Source organism: Maylandia zebra, linkage group LG7 (assembly GCF_041146795.1).
Source record: "Maylandia zebra isolate NMK-2024a linkage group LG7, Mzebra_GT3a, whole genome shotgun sequence".
NCBI classification, from domain to species: domain Eukaryota; kingdom Metazoa; phylum Chordata; class Actinopteri; order Cichliformes; family Cichlidae; genus Maylandia; species Maylandia zebra.
Window position 1 is genome coordinate 60,893,617 of NC_135173.1, and position 14,858 is coordinate 60,908,474.

At 37.9% G+C, this 14,858-nt stretch overlaps 1 long non-coding RNA gene and 1 other non-coding gene across 2 annotated transcripts; both read left to right on the forward strand.

The window, feature by feature from the left end:
• The first annotated feature begins 924 nt into the window (after nucleotides 1–924).
• LOC112432688 (uncharacterized) lies at nucleotides 925–3,410 on the forward strand. Its single transcript, XR_003023179.2, has 4 exons — nucleotides 925–1,319; nucleotides 2,185–2,233; nucleotides 2,402–2,465; nucleotides 2,864–3,410. It is a non-coding gene; the product is annotated as an uncharacterized LOC112432688 (long non-coding RNA).
• Nucleotides 3,411–9,896: 6,486 nt separating this feature from the next.
• Nucleotides 9,897–10,060, forward strand: LOC111501694 (U1 spliceosomal RNA). Its single transcript, XR_002721620.3, has one exon. It is a non-coding gene; the product is annotated as a U1 spliceosomal RNA (small nuclear RNA).
• The last annotated feature ends 4,798 nt before the right edge of the window (nucleotides 10,061–14,858 follow it).

The window sequence follows — 14,858 nt, forward strand, 5'->3', positions numbered from 1 at the left end:
TTGCACATTTGAATAACAGTAGTCAGACCTCCAGATCTTTTAAGCTTTCAGTTTTTTTCTCAGTGTCACACATGGATTAGTTTTCGTCTCTTTCAATAAGAAAGTCAAATCTTCAAACCCTAAAGCAATCTTTGTTTCTTTCAATCATTCCAATATTTTTCATCTTCTGTTATATAATTGCAGTTAACCAGGGCTTAGCTACTCTGATCTACAGGAATTTTGGGGGTGTGGATACCCATTTTCTTTTTTTCATAGGTGCGGAGCCTTTTTCTACAAAATTACGAATAAACTGCATTTTTTAAAATTACCTTTAACATAAATGTAGACTGACAAGTAACTCAACCGATCACACAGTGATCAGTAGAGAAGAAAGAAAATAACCCATTTCAAAATTTCTAGTTCAGATCAAAATTATTGTTCTGATTAAGGAAACAGTAAATCTGGCCACATTATTGTCCCGATCCTCCAATTTTCCCTTTCCAATGTGACTAAATAAAATTAATTTTTTTTTTTTTAATAAAAGCAGTTGCACACCCAGATATTTCTTACAGTAAAAATCCTCCAACAACCTTTCAAAAGAAATTTTTTTGTCTTTCCTCAATTTTGAGACCAACTGAACCCACAAACCTGAAGCTGCAGACCCCAAACTAACCAAATTTAATGTTTCCTTAATCAGCACAGTAATTTTTAAGTCTTTATGTGTTATGTTTACTCACAGTTTTGATGCTTGCTTCTTCGACTTGACCCACGATTAGCCCTGCACCATCGCTCTGCTGTTTTCTCTCTCCTCATGCTTCTCCTTCATGTGTCCTGTCCTCAAATATAATCCAACCTGCCTCCTTGTTTCCTCCTTGACTTGTATTCGCAAAATTTCCAGTTAAATTAAGAGTAATCCAGAAAAGTTTTCCTGCTTCAAAAGCTCTTCCAGTTGCCTGTCTTCTTGTCCTCCTTCAAATGTGCATTTTATGAATTTGTATTTATTTGACTTCATATTGCCATGACAACATAACACAGAGCATCATGGTAGATTAAAGCAGGTGGTTCTGTCCGCTACAGAAATGCTGATAAACTCAATTTATTTGAGTTGTCTTAACTTAGAAAAACTAAGTAAGATGGAAGTTTTTCTTCTCAGTGTGGAAGGATGAAAGATGTGTTTTGAAAATGCCACGTCACTACCGTCCTCCTCCCTAGCACGGATCAGTCCGCATGTTCATGGTGCCAGCATTTTTTATGGAATATGTTGAGCAAACCTAGAAAAGCGTCAGCTCAAGGGATTATTGTTGTCATTGCTGTGGATCTTTACCTGATACACTGACTTGGTGAGTAAATGTTTACTCTTATTCAAACTGATTTTGTGGCTTCTCTTAGTTTAGCACCAGGTTTATAATCGTGCTAGCTAGTTAGTGTTAGCCTAGCGTTGCTGCTGCGGCTGGGCTCATGTTACTTAAAAATTAACACCACAGCCTTAAAAACCTTATATAAAAATATGTCTGTGAAATTTTCTGTTGATTGTTTGAAATAAAAAAGTGAGATAAGAGCCCAGACAAAATTCTTCGGGGGGGTGAAAACAATAAGCCAGGAGTTAGCTGTGCTTGCGGACTCTTATCAAGCCTTGACCTCCCGGTCAGCTGGGTAACAGAGCTCTCCGAAAACGTGGAAGCACTTTTGCAAATATGTGATATTTTGATAAATTAAGTAGATATTTGAGCATTACACAGCTACATTCTCCACTGAAAATATCTTAAAAGGTTATTTTGTGACCCAGAAAGGGTAATCTAGGGGAAAGGAGGATCGCATATGTCGGCCATGGTTGTCGGAGCCTGTGCGTACTTGTAAGCTCGCCAATGGCGGAGGAGCGCGGCTTATTGCTTTTTCTGGGTCACAAAATCAACTTTTAAGATATTTTCAGGCGAGAATGTAGCTGTCGAAAGTTCAAATATCTGCTCGATTTATCAAGACATCACATATTTGCAAAAATGCCCCGACGTTTTCTGAGATGTCCATTTTTTTCATGCTTTGTGGCACCTTGAACATCTGTGGCATCTATTAATGTCAAATCTAGCCTTTATTTAACAACATAAGCAAACTCTATGTTACAATGATTGCACAGCCATTAAGGATCAAATCGGTTTCTGAAAAATGTTCTGTTTTTTCTCCCTCTGCTTGCTTCTTACTGTCTTTGAGGCTCGGGACCAGCACTCCTGCTGTTGGACAGAAAGACATCAACTCAGTGGTAAGTATTTTGGTTTTCCAATATATTAGCAACTGTCAGTGACATTTATATTAATCAGGCTGAACTTTAATCATACTTTAGATCAGCCTGTTTTACTTATTGTTTTATTTGTTTTTTGGTTTGGGGAAGTTGTTTCTTTACTGATCTTTTCCTGTCTTCTGTTATTAGACTTGAGATATGACTGCACTAGGCTGTTGCTGGTGACTCCAGTTAATTCTACAAGACATGCTGTGTAAGTAAACAAACAACAACAGTTTGGTCTGCATTTCTTGAAAGATCACATCCCCCAAACTTAGTTTAGAGGGTCTACACTGAATATAGTGAAGTCTGCAAGTTTTCTAACAGCAAAATTTGTTTTGTGCCCAAATCATTTTGCACATCATTAGAATGAAAGTTATTGGCCATGTTTGCATAGCCCTTTTTAAAATGATGCTTTCATGACATTATTGTGTGTCGGGTGGGGGTCAGGGCTATCCAGACTGACAATTGGGACATTGAATGTCACCTCTCCGGTGGGGAAGGAGCCTGAGATTGTCCAAATTGGAGTCTGTTTTATACCAAATGCAGAAAAAAATGTTTTAAGAAAGCAATTAAGTTCATGTTCCAAAAAATATGATTGTTTGCTTGCAGGACACCAGGAGAGATGAGTCCTCCGTCACAGATGGTGTGGTCAGTGAAGATGGTCGCCTGCAGGTTCAAGCTCACTGCATCTCCAACCCACATCCACTGCCACTGTACTTAAGGGAAGTTAAAGACTTTCTTCTGCACCTACATTTGGATCACCTCGATCCATGATAGTCATTCAGGCAGTAATGCCTGGACTGGAAACAAGCCATCCTTAAAACATTACAACATTCCAGCTCATGTGTTGGAATGCAAAACAAATGTGTTGTTTAAATTAGAGACTGCACTTGTGACAGAACAACACATATTTTTATTTTGATTATATAAGTAATGTAAGTACAAAACAAAGTTGTGGTAGGCCTAAACTTATTTTTAGAATAACTACATCTGCGACCTTGTTTCATTGTAAGATTATAACAGTGATGGCAATATAATTGTTTGTTGTTCAGCAGAACAGTGTCCAGTATGTTGGCTGTTATACTTTGTTGTGTTTGAAAATAAAAGTTGGTCTGATTTTAACATCCTTACAAAAAGTGTTGTTAATTATTTTTAATCATATTCAGGTTACCACAAATTGTTTTTTCATTTAGTTGAACTTGAAATGTTTGTCAGTAAGTAAACAATTAGCACTGTACAGTCAGAAATATCAAGTTATTCTTAATACTGCAGACTTGCACTGTATAAGTTGTCCTAACAGGCATCTTAAGTAAGCTTTACTTAGTTTTTTTGAGGCAATGAGTTTCCTTAATTTTTTTGAGTTCTGGGAACTAACAAGGCTGTACAGTGTACTCAAAATGAGTAAGTTGCCCTAACTTGGTCAACTTACGTAAACTTGATCCAATTTTCTTGAGTTCTGGGAACAAATGAGCTTGTACAGAGTACTCAAAATAAATAAGTTGTCCTAATTTAGTCATTTTTAGCTAAGCTTTACTCAATTTTTTTGAGGCAACGAGTTTCCTCAATTATTTTGAGTTCTAACTAATTAGATTTTACAGTGTGTAAGAGCAGGAATTTAACTACAAACTCTCATAGTTCCCGTCAGTATCATTCATTCTGCTCTGCCTCAATGGTCACAGTGGCTAGTTTAAGTACGTTTGCCCCATAGAAATCCACTGATGTTCAGTGAGTCCCTTTGATACATGTTTAGACCTTCATAATTTTCAGGGTGCATGAGTGTTATATCTCCATCTCATCCTAAACATTTTACCAACATGTAAAAGGCATACGTCCACAAGATTTTGATTTTTTTAATTGAAACTTGTTTGGGTTTGGGTGACTACTTGGATTAGGGGAGTATTATTTAGAGCAATGTTTGTCACTTTGGTTAATTGCTAAACTCAGGCCGTTTTTGTTCAGTCTTTTTCTAACTGAGCTTTCACATTTAACATGCTAACTGAAGCCTGTAGAGTCTGAGCTGTAGCTCTTTTATTTTCTGTATTGTACAGTCTGACTTAGGGGTGGATTTGCTGGGATTGGTGACTGTGTTGCATGTTTTGAATAATCTTCTTCAGAGTAGACTTTTGGTGTAAGCTGATAGTGAATGAAAAAAGCTATAAAAAGCTGCTGTGGTTTTAATTTTCCAAGAGAGGTAATGCACATAATGCAGAGACGAGCGCACGGGGGATATCCAAATTCTAGGAAGGCAGCCTGCTGCTGTACACAGGCGGATTCTTCTCAGTCAGAGTTCTTAACAACTTGACTGTTTTCTCAAACCACACAAAGAGTGCTGTTTCCATTCTGGGAAGTCTACTCATTGGTGTAGGTAGTTCTTCAAATTATAAGTAGCTATATGTGAGCAGCTATATTAGCTTTGACTTATCATGTGTTAAATATTATACTTTCCTGGTTTAAAATTTATGATGGCTCAAAATTCAAACCTTACAAATTAAAACCCTGAATCATCACCACCTGTGTGAACTACAAGGGTGCCATCATTTTTCTTTTCAATCCATTAAGTACCACATTTTACACACTGAGCAAGAAAGGAAGTGAGCTCTTCATGGTGACCCCAGAAATGTTAATGTATCACTTTCTAGCATACTACTGACACTGCTCGACATCTTCTTTTCTTTTTTTTGCCTGTCCCGTTTGGTTCTTTTGCCATCAGAATTATTGTGTAAAGACAAAGAAAGATGCCCAACAGATTTACTTTACCAAATGGACCATCCCAGCCTTGCCTTAATGATCTATTTGATTCACCTTTGCTTTTGTTGTTTATTTTGTTTTATTTTTACTTGCTAAACATGGGACAGATTTGACTGGGGGAAAGAAAACGGAGAAAGAAAGAGGAAAGGAAAAACAGCGGGGAAGAGGAACGTGATAAAGGACAAAAAAGAAAAACAAACAGACAAAAAAATACATATATCAATCACCTGGATCACCTGTCAGGAAAGAAAAAAGAGAAAACGAGCAAAAAAAAAAGAGAGCAATATAATAAATAACATCATCGCGATGATCTATGTGAATATAACAGTAAATACTAAATATTGAATATTATTGTGCAGCACGTAAGATCGACAGCGCACAGTGTGCTTTGAGGTAGGAGCCAGAGTGACGGGGGGGGGTGTCACTGCTCGACATCTCACAGTACAGTATAAGAGTCCCGCCACAAGGAGACACTAAAGGCTTTCAAACCAACAGTCTCTGCTTCCAAAGTGGCGCCAGCCGTCACCACCGATCATCGTACTTATGTAACATAAACTGTGGATGCATGTTTAAGTTGATACATCACTTAAAGCCACCACTGTTCAGGCATCACATCTGTCCATTAGGTTTCCCTTTCATACTCAACATTTTTATCCCTGGGTACTAACTTTTTTGTTTTTGCTGACTGTTTATTTATTTGTTTGTTTGTCTAATGCTCTTGTTGCACTGCTAAATAGGCAGTAGCCAACATGATTTATAAAGGGATTATAAAATCTAAGAAATTACTGCATTATTTTACTCTTATTAAACTCACTTTCCTAAAAACTGATTGCAGCTTCTACTTTGTTTAGTCAATGTTATGTCTCTAAATTATTTCATATCATTCATGGGAGATATGCTTGATAAATGATAAGTTAACAAGTCACTGCTACCAGCCTAATCAATTCATTGGGGCGACCTGCGTGTTGTGCTGCATTGTCTGATTTGGTCATAGTGTGTAAACACCTCTAGAGGCCACTGTTGTATAGCTGCTGCAAACTGAACGTGCCCGTACCAGAGGTTATACTTAAAATGGCAGCTGCCAGGAAGTCTCTTTGGACATTTGTGTTCGCCCTTTATGAAATAGATATGTTGTATTACAAGGTACTAATGCACCCTTGCATTGGTAAAATAAATTCTACTAGAATAGCTGATACTCCCTTACAGAAGATTTATTTTGACCTTTCTAAAGCCTTCTTTAAAATTTAGAAAATAAAATGAAAACAGGCATATCAAAACAAGCCTACTAGAAATACTTCTCTGCATTACATCCTAACACTTGGCTAAATCCTAATATGTAATTCTGGTTTAATAGTTTATTTCACTAAATGTGATTATGCACTGAAAAAAAACATGTTGGTTTAGATAATTCAATAGTGGACACTGGTTGCACACAGATGTTTTGCTTTGGCAGGAGCTTAAACAACTGAGGTGAAGTTATTCATATTCAATAAACCTGTGCAATTTGTGTTGATAAAATATGATTGAAACATGTTTTGGTGAAGTAATTTGAGCTCCTGGATATTTTAATCCTTCACAATTTTCACACTTTATTCCAACACTATTCAGTAACTTTTACCCAAATACTATTTGGTCACTGAAATACTATGTTATCTTCAAATGACATGTTGGTATTATATTCTAAATACACAATTTTCCAGTGAAGGCCTTACAACAGATTGTATTGTTCTCTTCCAAGATGGTTGCCAGCATCCACCTTTCAAAACAAAAACAGTAATTTCACTATAGTGACAGTAGGTGAATCAGCGGTCTGAAACACACGGCCCGGGGCCGACTTGCGTGAGGCCCACATCACCCCTACTTGCCACCCGTACTGTTGACGTGAGGAAATATTGTGCATTTTGGTCCTTGAAGTTAGTTTTTGTTACGGGGGATTTTGTTGTTGAGTGCAATGTGAAAATAACTTCTATAAAAAGCAAAAAATGATTTAATATGAAGGCAATATGAGCAGAGAGTAAAACCACGTTGAGGGATTGGCTGTGTTAGTTCAGTGAGAGTTATTTGTAAAGCAAACAATTTTCACTAGTAGACATAAATGTACACTTATGTCTGCATTTTTATTTTGTTAAATAAAACAAAAATTATAGCAAAGTGCTGCCACATGTCTGAGTGCCAATTCTTTTTTTATTCAATGAAAGGTTTAGTTAATTAAGATTGAGGAAAAAGAATTTGCATTCACATTTGCAGTTTTGCCTTGTTATACAATATTTGAAAATTAAAACAAAACACTACATTTTCTGAAATATTAGTGAGTTTTTTCTTGTTTAAAGACAAACGTTTTTATACTACTTGAACACTAAAGTGACCCTCCAATGTGATGACAGTGCCAGCAGTGGCCCACAGCTCATTTAATGCTTTCTCCTAATTGGCTCATAATGGTCTCTCATATGTATGAACTATGTAGGCTATCTCTATTTTAAAATGATGGGTGGGCAATGAGAGCATCTCCTCGATGTGTACAACAGGACAACAGGGAATACAGAGAACTGACTGAGGACTTTGTCAACTGGTGCCAGCAGAACCACTTCCAGATCAACACTCCGAAAACCAAGGAGCAGGTAGTGGACTCCACCTACACCAGTGAACATCCAGAGAATGGGCATTAAGATAGCTGACTCATATAAGTGATCTGATTAATAAACGGATCTGGAGTAACAACAGAGTGTCCATCTACACAAAAGGATCAAGACGGTTGTATTTGCAACAGAGAAGTCTTTTGGAAGGGAGCAGGGAGAGCTCTTGAAGACCTCAGACGCTGTGGTGGTATTGTCCATGTTTTCTGGTGTGGTCTGCTGGGGATAGGAAGAAACTGAACAGGTTCATCAAGAAAACTAGCTCTGTTCTGGGATGTCCTCTTGACCCAGTGGAGGTAGTTATCCCTGTCAGATAACAGCTCCCACCCCATACAGGTCACCCTTCAGTGACAGGCCGTGTTCCAAGTGGACATTTTGGAGGCCTTTCCCTCCAGCTGCTGTCAGACTGTACACTGCACAACAGCAATGAATGTACACCACATATTCACACACTGGGGTCTTTGCATATATCAGTGTGCAATACCTGTTAATACCTATTAACACCCAACCACTGCACTATGAAATGACCACGCTAAGCAAACAAACAATGTTTGGGTGCTGCAGATGGAAACGGACCATAGCTTCATGGTGAAATTCCTCACAAAGAGCAGAATCTACCTTGTCCTTTAAAGTTTTTATGGCCACCACTTGGGTCTGCTCACCAGGTACTGTGCCATATAGGTGGCCCTTGTACACCTTGCCAAACCGGTCCTCACCGAGCCCCTCCATAAATCGCACTGCTGACATGTTAATCTCACGCAGCTTCGCCTGCAGCCATGAAACAATAAATACATGTCACCAAAGACTCTGGCCACCAGAATTCAACAATACTTAAACAAATGTATGTAAATCACATTTACTGTGACCATATTTAATGTTACCTTGTTATTATTATTGCTACCTGTTGTTTTTGATGATTCGGGGGCGACAGCTCCGTGTCCTGGGAGGGTGAGCTGCTGAGCTGGGAACGAGGTGGTGTGTCATTTGAAGCCTTATGTTTATTGCGACACAAGCAAACCAGAAAGAAGAGGCAAGCGATAACCAATGGGATGGCAACTGCAGATATTAAAATTAACAGGATCTCCTTCCTGGGGTTTTCTTGTGTTTCAGTCTTCTTCTAATAGTAATCTGTATTATTACATCATATATAAGTATATGTATGTATGTAGATATATATAGATAGATGGCTATGGATATAGATAAATAGACTTACATATATAAGTACTTATCTATTTCTTAGTCTATATTTCTTCTATTTTTGCATAGCATTATTGCTGTTAGGTATGCTGTGTGTGTTCATTTGTTCCTGCCTTGTGTACTCTGCTGCAGTAACAATTTGAATTTCCCAACTCTGGGACTAACAAAGGTTTTCTTATCTGAAATGTATCTAAACCCAGCTGATATCTGGCTACATTTTCTGCTGAGCATCCAAATCACACTGAAGTTTACACACTGTATAATGCCTGATTTCTTGTAAATATTTAGCGATGGAAAATAATGGAAAATAAACAAAATTAAAACAAATAATTAAAAACACTGAAAAACACTCAAAAATATATTTTTTTAGAGATGTCTTAACCTGGTTATGCTGTACCATCCAGACGTGTATGTGCGCCGGACCCGCGTGATTTGAGACTTCCTGCCATCTTTAGCAGGTAATAAACTCCCGCCAAAGCAAAAAGTTGCTCTGAGTGAATTCAGTCGTTGTTAATGAGTAAATTTTTAGTGTTTTTATTTGGATTGTTTTCTGGTTGTTTGTTGCACATGGACATGTTCACAGACGTGTTTTCGTGAGCAACACTGTTCATACTCCGAGACCGTAGCGGGAAACTGTTGGTTGCCTAGCAGCAGTTAACGAAAAGACCGGAAGTGACTGTGCTTCAACTAGAAAACTTTTGCGTTTATCCTCTTTTTCCCGAGTATCAGACAAACTCGTTTAGCAGCGTGCTTTACCTTTGAGTTAGCTGAACTTCTGGTGGTTTGTTGGTGGATTTAAGGAGGTTAAATGGATGAAAAAAAGTTATCTTTCAGCTAGCTCTTGTTGCGCAGATACAGCAATGCATGATGGGAAATTCTCCTGGTATTTGTAAAGCTAAATAACCTTATGGGGCTCTGTTGGAAACTGCTTCATGTGTATATATAAATAGTGTGTAGTCCCAGCTTCCTACAGGCTGTGTTTGTGTTGATTTTGAGATTGTGAGCACCGTGAGTGTGCAGGGTTTGTGTGTGAAAGACTGCCCCATGCGTGAGCTAAGGAATTCATACTTACCTGGTAGGAGAGATACCATGATCACGAAGGTGGTTCTCTCAGGCCGAGGCTCAGCCATTGCACTCTGGCTTTGCTGACAGCCTGCAAATTCCCCAAATGTGGGAATGTTGACTACATAATTTCTGGTAGTGGGGACTGCGTTCGCGCTCTCCCCTCATCATATGTTGAAAGAAAAATGAGTGGGAATGTTTGCGCTTATTTTCAATGACGACGTCATGCAATCTTCTGGCTTCCTAACTACAGTTTTATCAGTGAGGCCAGGGTAAGCAGGAGAGGAGGAGGGGATGCTGTCTTATTTAAAAAAGTCTGTGCAGCATTTGGGAGGCCTGTAAACATTAACAAACACAACTTTGGATGGGGCCTTCAGCTGTAAAGCCACATATTCAAAAGACTGAAAACTTCCAGGAGACAGCTGCTTACATTGAAATGATTCATTAATGACCTCAGTGAACTGCTGTCTGTGATCTGTGTTGATTTCGACTGTGTAATTATTGTTGGGGATTTTAACATCCATGTGGACAACCCTCAGGACAAAGGGACTAAAGACCTGAGTAACACTCTGGGCAACTTTGGGCTGACTCAGCATGTAACAGAGGCCACACATAATAGAGGACACACTCTTGACCTACTGATCTCCAAGCCTGAGCATTTCAAACATTGCTGTGTCTGATGTGGGCTTATCTGATCATTACTGTGTTTTCTTTGAAAGTAAAATCTCAGCCCACACAAATATATCAACAGCAGTGATCACAAAACGGTGTATAACTGAACACAGTAGTGAGATCTTTAACCAGGTCTTCCCATTAACACCTGACCTGTCCAAAGGTTCAGTCAATGAGCTCGTCAATAGCTTTAATGCAAAACTGTTAAATGTAATGGATACTATTGCCCCCATTAAGGTGAAGGTTATCTCTGGAAGGAAAAAGTCTCCATGGAGAAACTCCACACTAGTGAAAAATGAAAAAAGAGAGTGTAGGAAAGCTGAGCGCAGATGGAGAAAAACAAACCTCCAGGTTCATTATGACATTTATAAAGAGAAACTTCACAATTATAATTTACAACTGAGGAATGCAAGGAGGTCCTACTTCTCTGACATCATCACTAAAAACAGCCATAATGCTCGGGTCTTATTTTCTACAGTTGACAGGCTAACAAACCCTCCTGTGTCAGTGGCAGCTGAACTTCATTCAACCATGGCCTGCAATGACTTTGCCAAATTCTTCACAGACAAAATCCAAAAGATTAGACAAGCAGTTGGTACATCAACAGCAGATCCAGGATATGTACTGTGTCCACTGAAAAACTGTTTAAACACCATCAAAGAGTTTCACCCGATTAACAGCAAAGACCTGGAGGACATCTTAGGTCAACTGAACTCCTCCTCTTGCTGTTTAGATGTCCTGCCAACAAGTTTTTTCAAAAAGGTCTCAAAGACTTTAGAGTCAGACCTGTTACAGATCGTCAACTTTTCTTTATTATCAGGTGTGTTTCCAGAACCACTAAAAACTGCTGTAATCAAACCTATACTGAAAAAGGACAATCTTGACAAGACACAAATGAAAAACTACAGGCCGATCTCAAATCTCCCATTTTTAAGTAAGATCATTGAAAAAGCAGTTTCTCAACAGCTCAATTACTTCTTAAAACAGAATAATTGCTATGATGCCTTCCAGTCAGGTTTTAGACAGAACCACAGCACTGAAACCGCTCTGACAAAAGTGTTTAATGACATATGTCTGAACACAGACAGTGGAAAAATGCCAGTCTTAGTTTTACTGGATCTCAGTGCAGCATTTGATACAGTTGACCACAACATATTACTCAAACGACTGGAGAACTGGGCAGGTCTTTCAGGAACTGTACTAAACTGGTTCAAAACATACTTAGAAAACAGGAAATACTTTGTATCAATAGGTAACTTCACATCTGAGCAGACAAGTATCACATGTGGAGTTCCCCAAGGTTCCATCTTGGGACCCCCTCTGTTTAACATTTACATGCTCCCACTGGCACAGATTATAAAGAACAACAAAATAAACTACCACAGCTATGCAGATGACACACAAATATATATCACAATGTCACCAGGAGACCAAGGCCCTGTACAGGCTCTTGGTAAATGCATTGAGGAAATCAATGACTGGTTGTGCCACAATTTTCTCCAACTAAACAAAAACAAAACTGAGGTAATAGTCTTTGGCGCCAAAGAAAAACGATTACAGGTCACCAGAGAACTTCAATCTATACATCTAAAAACCACAAACCAGGCGAGAAATTTGGGTGTAGTGATGGATGCAGACCTAAACTTAGAAAAACACATTAAGACAATAACAAAGTCAGCTTACTATCACCTCAAGAATATTTCAAGGATAAAAGATCTGATGTCTCAACAGGACCTGGAAAAACTAGTCCATGCATTCATCTTTAGTAGGCTTGATTACTGTAACAGCATCTTTACAGGTCTACCTAAAAAATCAGTCAGACAACTACAGCTCATTCAGAACTCTGTTGCTCGAGTCCTCACTAAGACCAAAAAAGTGGACCACATCAGTCCAGCTCTGAGGTCTTTACACTGGCTGCCTGTCCATCAGAGGATAGACTTTAAAGTTCTGATGCTGGCCTATAAAGCTCTGAATGGTTTAGGACCAAAATACATCAGTGACCTCCTGACCCAGTATGAACCTTCCAGATCCCTCAGGTCATCTGGATCCGGTCTTTTATCAGTTCCCAGAGTCAGAACCAGACACGGAGAAGCTGCATTCAGCTTTTATGCTCCTTATATCTGGAACAAACTCCCAGAAAGCCTCAGATCAGCTGAAACACTCAGTTTATTTAAATCCAGGTTGAAGACTCACCTGTTCTCAGCTGCATTTGAATAAAGCACCAAATCCACACTTTAAGCTTAAATTTCAAAACTTACATTAACTACTGATTTTATCTACTGTTCTGATTTTATCTGTTTTGATTTTATATACTGTTTTGTTTGTTTGTTAATTAGTTAAGCTTAAATTTCAAAACTTACATTAACTACTGATTTTATCTACTGTTCTGATTTTATCTGTTTTGATTTTACATACTGCTTTGTTTGTTTGTTTGTTTGTTTGTTTGTTTGTTTGTTTGTTAGTTAGTTAGTTAGTTAGTTAGTTAGTTAGTTAGTTAGTTAAGTGGGTTAGAGCTCTGGGTAGCTCCCCAGCTGGGTCTAGACTGGGTCTAGAGAGTATTTTAAATTCAGGGAATTTAAAATAGAAAGTAGCTCGTCCACAGAAGGACTGGTAGCTCCCCTTACGATAAGGGTTCAGATCGCGCGAACAGGTGTGAAATGTGTGTGTTTAGTTAGTTTGTGTGTTTGCTTGTTTTAATCAATTTTAAATCATACTTTTTATTTGTTTTTGTTTCTAATGTCTCTCTAAAGCACTTTGAATCACCTTGTTGTTGAATTGTGCTATACAAATAAATTTGCCTTGCCTTGCCTTTGTTCAAAATCACTACCCTTTCAGCTTGTTCGTGGCCACCAACAGATTAGGTCTGTTATTTTCATGTTTATTTTGCCATTTTATCTGCATAAAGCTTTTAAGTAACTTCAGTTCTTTTCATAAATATAAAATAATTATTACTTTTTACATTTTTAACCCTTTAAACACCAGTTTGTTTGTCCACTGCGACTAGCTGGAAGACAACCTCAAATCTTGCAATTTTATATAATTGAGTTGCTACTGAAATTTCTTGTATTATTAATAGTAGAGTATGGGTCATGTAATTGATTCACATCAACATTGATTATAATGCATTGTTATTTTTGTGCAGAGAGAGCAAAAACATGAAAACTCCCTCTCAGCTTGTTCGTGGCCAAAAATGGCCACCCCTTGTTTACAACTACAAAATGCTATAAAATTCATATATATTAAGAAAAATTTCCACTTTTTTTTACTTGATTTTTTAGATTAGCATCAGTGCTGTTCATGAAAATCAAAATTTCATTCAAATTCAGAATTCTAACCCTTTAAATACCAGTTAGATCACATAATCCTAGGAACTCATAAATGGAAAAAATCACAAAACCCCAATTTTTTTCCAAATAAAACATGCAAACTGAATTATTTTCTAACCATGATGGAGATTAGATGCATAGCAATAATTAAAAGTATCAATGAGTTTTATGTATCTTTGTTTTTTTTTGTGCAGTAACAGAAAAACAAAAAAACTCCCTCTCAGCTTGTTCGTGGCCAAAAATGGCCACCCCTGTTTACGTTTACAAAATACTATAAAATTAATATATATTAAAACATTTTTCTACTTTCATTGACTTGACATTTCACACCTGAGCCTCAACTCTCGTGGCCCGGTACCAAAGGACTCACGGACCGGGGGTTGGGGACCGCTGATCCAGATGAAGACGTGAGCCAAAGATCCTTTAAGTTTCATCTGATGAACTTACCTTTTCCTACATATGAAAAATGATGTGGTGTGAAGTAAATCGGGTTTGTATATATGTAGCCTCAGATGAGCATGAAATTTCATTTTTGACCTGCTTAATAGCAGTCTCAAATATTAAAGTCTTGGTGTTACAAAATCAATTGACATGTGCAGCAACTGAAATAAGACACCAAAGGCCACTCTTAATACAGACAGAAGTCGGGTAGTCAAAAATCTCTTATTCTGCTTTTTGTATTCTGAACTTCTTGAGTGGACAGCCAACAATCCTACAAATAGACTAGAGGATGTGCCTGAAATGTTTGTTAAAACAAATAACTGGACCTTACTTGTTAAGCTCATTGTTCTCACTGCCACATGGAGACTTTCAGGTTGTTACACTTGTTATACGTTTACTAGCACAAATGAATGTTTTTGACTAATAAATATACATTAATTTTAGGTCTAAAGTGTCTAAAATCTGTAGTGTTTGAACTTTGAATGTGGGATGACAAAATAAAAAACAAACAAGTGATCCATGTGA